This window comes from Centruroides sculpturatus, unplaced genomic scaffold (genome assembly GCF_000671375.1).
Source record: "Centruroides sculpturatus isolate CEXI.00-Female unplaced genomic scaffold, Cexi_2.0 scaffold69, whole genome shotgun sequence".
NCBI lineage: Eukaryota > Metazoa > Arthropoda > Arachnida > Scorpiones > Buthidae > Centruroides > Centruroides sculpturatus.
Window position 1 is genome coordinate 1,033,179 of NW_019384304.1, and position 7,263 is coordinate 1,040,441.

The window sequence follows — 7,263 nt, forward strand, 5'->3', positions numbered from 1 at the left end:
AATTTTTATTAAAAATTCTACAAATTTACATTTTGAAATACTTTGTCATTGGTATTTTATGTTTCGTATTTAAATTATTATTTGATATACTAAAATGTATTTTCGATAATCTTAGTTATTTCAGATACCAGATACTTTTAAATTTCCTGAATATTTGGAACTCCAAGAATTCTCAATGTCGTTATTTGCTCGAAATTCTAATATTTATCTTATTCTTTTGAATAACATGACAATCGTTAGTACGCGAGATTAACTTCAATGCATTTTGTATCGATAAAATAAAAATAAAAATTAAACATTTAACTTATAGACTAAGTCTAAAAAAACGCTCTTAGTATATATTAAATCGACATTTTATTTCGTTAAAAATTACAAAAGAATTATTTATTACTAGACAATATTTGTAGGTATATTCTCTTTGTTCTACTTGTGTTCGTAGAAACAATTAATTCTTTGTTGATTATAAAATGCGTTTACAAGCAAACCATTGAAAATTATTACTACTGTATGCTATTAAAAAATGTATCCTTTCGCACTAGTAACAGTACAAATAGTACAAATTAATAAAGAATGCTTGATTGAAAACAAGAAATAAGACAGCGGTGATAAGCCCTCGATGTACAAATGAATAAATAAAGAAGTAAGTACTCGTGGCCGAAATAGCTCAGTTGGGAGAGCGTTAGACTGAAGATCTAAAGGTCCCTGGTTCGATCCCGGGTTTCGGCAGACGTATTTATATATTTTTTAATGTTTTAAAACAGATTCTAAAAATATCGAATCAGTTGTTTGTACACTTTGAACTTCAAATTATTGACGAAATTAATACCGTTTATATTCGGTTTTTGTGTAATTGTGATGCCGGCAGATCAAACAAAAAGAAAGCTATGGAGAAGTGGTGGAAGTCGTTAGCTCTGGAGTGCATATAATGAGAATGGTCATACGAATAACTGCCGTCATGTCTTTTCCAAACTGTACATTTAGCCGCAGAAACATTTGCCCAACTAAAGTTAGTTGGGCAAATGAAATTATCTAGCACGCTAAGTAATGGTAATTACGTGAAATTCGGCCGTGTTTCGAAGGATACAAGAATATATTAATACTATAAAATAATTAAAACGAAAACCATCACTTATCAAAAACAGTTGTGTCTTTTAATTGTTTTATTTTGCAACGAGCGGGCAATTGGAGATTAGCGAATTAATAATGCTGATGGCATATCGTGCGTTTAACGTGTTAGAAGAAATTTTCTTTTCGTTGCATTGCAGTGGTTCTTGCGCCATCAACTTTATGATCGTACTGTATTTTGCATCAAGAAATTGTCATTTAAGTTTATAATTGTACGATAGAAAGTTTTTAATTTTGGAGTGTTTTTTTAAAATTTTTTTCAAAAACAACAATAAGCATTGTTGTTTTTTCAATATTCAATATTCATATGATTTTTGATTCAATATTCATATGAATCAAAAACAACAATAAGCAATTGCTTATTGTTGTTTTTGATTCATATGAATATTTATTTTGTGTCTTGTTTTCTTATATCGTCATTTGCATGCACGTTTTGTTTATTTTTATTTATTTTTATTACAGTGTATGAATATATTTCTACTGTTTTCTTATCTATGCAATTCGATTTAATTATTGAGTAGTTTACGCGGAATTGAAACGATTTTTACAAATTGTCTTATTATCATATTTTTCCAGTTTAATTACTTATGTGTCTGCTCCTGTGTACCAATGAATAAGGCATCGCTTTCCGGAAACGTTTTTTGTAGGTTCGACTGCCAACAGAAGCGAGTATTTTCTTTCTTGTAATACCTTTAAATTTCTGTTAACATTTTGATTTAAATACATCAAAAATCATCTATACCTAATAGTTGATAAGTGTAGTTCAATTAAATTATTTTCAAATATTTACACTGTGTTTACTCATGCTTATTATTACTTAATCGAAATAACGAGCGTAATGTCATATCGCACGAGGAAAGAATAATGATCGCGGCAGATGAAAAACTGCAAGTTGAAACTGTATAACGCAAAAAGAAATTTAAACAACCGTAGTAATTTTTAGAATGAATGGAGTAAATGTACAGAGAGGGTACAGAAAAGAATACTTGTGATTATTTATCAATAAGCCTTGCAAAATATAGTATATTAACTAACTAAACGATGATTCAATTGCAATTGTTTAGTTCACGGAATTTTTAAAGAAATTATAACGTGTTTTGTCTCTTACAAAAAATGAAATTTCCTTCGTCTGAGTGATGACGTCGACGTTAAATTACGAGTTGTTTATCAATTTTGTTTCGTAACGAGTGAAGACCAATTGGGAAGCAGAGATGAGTCGGAAACGACCTATAGGAATGTTCGGTCTGTGACCCAAAAAAACTTATAAAATGGGCATTTTTAAAGATGCGAAAAGCTTCTCCCCGTCTTCTAATTGTGTGGCACCATACAATGAAAAAAAGAAATCGCTTCTGTATCGAACTGGATTGCACCTCGACTTCGTGACGGACTTTTTCCTTTCAACGCCCCGGGGCATGCGACCTTCCGAAAAAGATCCGAAAAAATAGTTTCAGTGGGATTCACCCTTCGAGAAAAGAAACAAATTAGAAAACCCAACTTCGCCTACTGTCAACTCTTGTAGTTGTAAGCTTATCCCTTTAGTTATAATACACCAAGTAACTATTTGTAACTGTGGAGTTTGTCTCTATACCAAACGCACCCACTAACGCTTCCCAGCGACTGAAACATTCCGACATCACGCGCGGTTTTACAACCTCACAATTTTTATCATAATATTTCTTTTGTTATAAATAAATATAATTGTTTCATATAGTAAATTAATCACGCATACTTCCATCATCGTTTCCTACGAAACTCCAATTCTATCACTCTAAAAATCAATCTTTAAATATTGCGACTTAAAACGAAATCAATATTTATACGTCTTTTGTATTAGATATATTATTAATAGAAAACTTTACCTCGTCTTGCGCTTGTTCAGACTACTCGCCATTCAAATTCTACATGATTATTTTAATATATACCAAACAATTCGAAGACTTATAGTACAATATTCAATACACAAACTACCAAAAACAAACGCGTAAAACTAATTTTTGTTTGGAACGATTACATTAAATCGTTTATAGATATAATTAAATTAAATCCATTGTAATTAGGAAAATCAATTAATAAATTATGCTTCGAAAGAATTTCTTTCGAATATTTTTATAAATTAAAGCAATTAAGGCCAAGGGACATCATGAAAAAACATGTGTCTTCTGATGTCCGTTTCCTGAAGACGTTTGACTGGATCCTGAAATGACAAACAAAAATAATAATTAATTGCAATAGTTGATACTGTTTGAATTGTATTTTTATCTGTTAATTGTAGTGAACTTGTATTACAATAAGTTATTAGCTCGTTATTACTAATTAGAATTTAATTATCGTAAACTCTCGATTAAACAAACTCAATTAATTCTTTTAAAATAAATATACACGCATAAAACATAGAATTATACGATGGAAGTAAGAATAAACTAATCCTTCCTACTTTTAAGTGTAGTTTGAATGCGTGAATAACGTCTAAAGTCTAAATAGGACGAAAGATTTTTATATATTTTTTGAATTAAAATTTCACACCCCACTGAATAGTTTTCTAAACTTTTATTATTTATTATGAATAATTTACGCAAATATCCATTAAATTATGCAGAAATTGTGTTGAAATGTATTTGTATTATTAAATGAATGGATGCGTTTCTTATTAACTACATAAAAGTTATGAATTTATCGCATAANTACCAAAGTTAGTATAATTTTCAAATGTGTCAACTAATCGAGTAACAAAAAAAAAAAACGGATAAACAATTAAACAAATGGAAATATTATTTTTTATAATAGGACAATCTAAGATCCAATCTCCACTCCAAAAAAAAAAATACTCAATTACGGTATATGTTGCTTACGCTTAATTAAGTGTGAAAATTTTGACACTTTTAATAGAACATCTGTTCTTATTAAGAACCCCAGTTAATTCAATAAGAGAAGAGAAAACAGAATACAATCCACTGACAACCTGAAAAAAATTTAAAGTATAATAAATATAACAAAATTCTAATTTATGGTATTTTTCTTTAAGATTTTTTTCTTTAGATATTATATTAAATCAGAAAAAAATATTAAATTGATTAACGTATTATCATTAAAAATGAATTTACATTTTTACACAATTGCATATTATCATATTACGTGACAGTGTATATAAACAAATAATATCTTACGCCTAGATATTTACCCTTAACAAGAAATTTCTTTTAACGTAGAAAAATCCCCACATTGATATTCCAAAAGGTCTTCCTCCAAATCTCTTCATGAAACAAATGATCTAAAATGATTCAATTATTAATTTAATTATATTACTATTGTGTAAATTAAAAGAAAAAAACATACTTTGAATCTATATATAGGCGTGAATAATGAGGAATATTTCCCGATGCTGATATAATTGTCGTAGATCTGAAACATATTAATAAATTCATTACGCGAACGACAGCTCTTTCATTAATTAAATAATTCTCAGTTTGTGGTTTTCATTCATAAAAACGATACTTACCAGTGATGAAAAAATTGATAAAGCCCATGCAACGATAAATGTTCCAGTCAATAAATATATNATATTTTTCCAGTTTAATTACTTATGTGTCTGCTCCTGTGTTCCAATAAATAAGGCAGCGCTTTCCGGAAACGTTTTTTGTAGGTTCGACTGCCAACAGAAGCGAGTATTTTCTTTCTTGTAATACCTTTAAATTTCTGTTAATATTCTGATTTAAATACATCAAAAATCATCTATACCTAATAGTTGATAAGTGTAGTTCAATTAAATTATTTTCAAATATTTACACTGTGTTTACTCATGCTTATTATTACTTAATCGAAATAACGAGCGTAATGTCATATCGCACGAGGAAAGAATAATGATCGCGGCAGATGAAAAACTGCAAGTTGAAACTGTATAACGCAAAAAGAAATTTAAACAACCGTAGTAATTTTTAGAATGAATGGAGTAAATGTACAGAGAGGGTACAGAAAAGAATACTTGTGATTATTTATCAATAAGCCTTGCAAAATATAGTATATTAACTAACTAAACGATGATTCAATTGCAATTGTTTAGTTCACGGAATTTTTAAAGAAATTATAACGTGTTTTGTCTCTTACAAAAAATGAAATTTCCTTCGTCTGAGTGATGACGTCGACGTTAAATTACGAGTTGTTTATCAATTTTGTTTCGTAACGAGTGAAGACCAATTGGGAAGCAGAGATGAGTCGGAAACGACCTATAGGAATGTTCGGTCTGTGACCCAAAAAAACTTATAAAATGGGCATTTTTAAAGATGCGAAAAGCTTCTCCCCGTCTTCTAATTGTGTGGCACCATACAATGAAAAAAAGAAATCGCTTCTGTATCGAACTGGATTGCACCTCGACTTCGTGACGGACTTTTTCCTTTCAACGCCCCGGGGCATGCGACCTTCCGAAAAAGATCCGAAAAAATAGTTTCAGTGGGATTCACCCTTCGAGAGAAGAAACAAATTAGAAAACCCAACTTCGCCTACTGTCAACTCTTGTAGTTGTAAGCTTATCCCTTTAGTTATAATACACCAAGTAACTATTTGTAACTGTGGAGTTTGTCTCTATACCAAACGCACCCACTAACGCTTCCCAGCGACTGAAACATTCCGACATCACGCGCGGTTTTACAACCTCACAATTTTTATCATAATATTTCTTTTGTTATAAATAAATATAATTGTTTCATATAGTAAATTAATCACGCATACTTCCATCATCGTTTCCTACGAAACTCCAATTCTATCACTCTAAAAATCAATCTTTAAATATTGCGACTTAAAACGAAATCAATATTTATACGTCTTTTGTATTAGATATATTATTAATAGAAAACTTTACCTCGTCTTGCGCTTGTTCAGACTACTCGCCATTCAAATTCTACATGATTATTTTAATATATACCAAACAATTCGAAGACTTATAGTACAATATTCAATACACAAACTACCAAAAACAAACGCGTAAAACTAATTTTTGTTTGGAACGATTACATTAAATCGTTTATAGATATAATTAAATTAAATCCATTGTAATTAGGAAAATCAATTAATAAATTATGCTTCGAAAGAATTTCTTTCGAATATTTTTATAAATTAAAGCAATTAAGGCCAAGGGACATCATGAAAAAACATGTGTCTTCTGATGTCCGTTTCCTGAAGACGTTTGACTGGATCCTTTAATGACAAACAATAATAATAATTAATTGCAATAGTTGATACTGTTTGAATTGTATTTTTATCTGTTAATTGTAGTGAACTTGTATTACAATAAGTTATTAGCTCGTTATTACTAATTAGAATTTAATTATCGTAAACTCTCGATTAAACAAACTCAATTAATTATTTTAAAATAAATATACACGCATAAAACATAGAATTATACGATGGAAGTAAGAATAAACTAATCCTTCCTACTTTTAAGTGTAGTTTGAATGCGTGAATAACGTCTAAAGTCTAAATAGGACGAAAGATTTTTATATATTTTTTGAATTAAAATTTCACACCCCACTGAATAGTTTTCTAAACTTTTATTATTTATTATGAATAATTTACGCAAATATCCATTAAATTATGCAGAAATTGTGTTGAAATGTATTTGTATTATTAAATGAATGGATGCGTTTCTTATTAACTACATAAAAGTTATGAATTTATCGCATAAAACAACATAAACACTAATATTTAATACTTTGAGGTTTAATGGAAAATAATTATGCAAACGAACGAGTCATGTAAAAAAATACATTAACTACAATAAACATTTTAATCTTACTTTTTCCAGTGTTTAAATCGCGGTAATTTTAACGTAGCGAAGTTATTAGATTTTAATGCTGATGATGTTTCGTGATTTTAATTAATTAAAGTTTGCGTGTTTGTCGTGTTAAGCAAAAACACCAAAAATCTGTAAGTTTTGTTCGTGTGAAATATCGTAAATTCTCGTTCGAGAAATATTTAAACACAGAAACAAAAAAACGATATTATTTCTTTATAAACCATTTATTTTCAAAATTCTTAAAGTTGCAATTAAAGAAATAACCAGCAATTATTTACGGTGACACGGTCACAATGCCGGGCGGAAATTTTTAATCGTACTTTTAATTTAATTTAAAATATATATTGTCCACC

At 29.1% G+C, this 7,263-nt stretch overlaps 1 non-coding gene across 1 annotated transcript; it reads left to right on the plus strand.

Moving 5' to 3' along the window:
• The first annotated feature begins 653 nt into the window (after positions 1–653).
• Positions 654–726, plus strand: Trnaf-gaa. The gene has a single exon. It is a non-coding gene; the product is annotated as a tRNA-Phe (tRNA).
• The last annotated feature ends 6,537 nt before the right edge of the window (positions 727–7,263 follow it).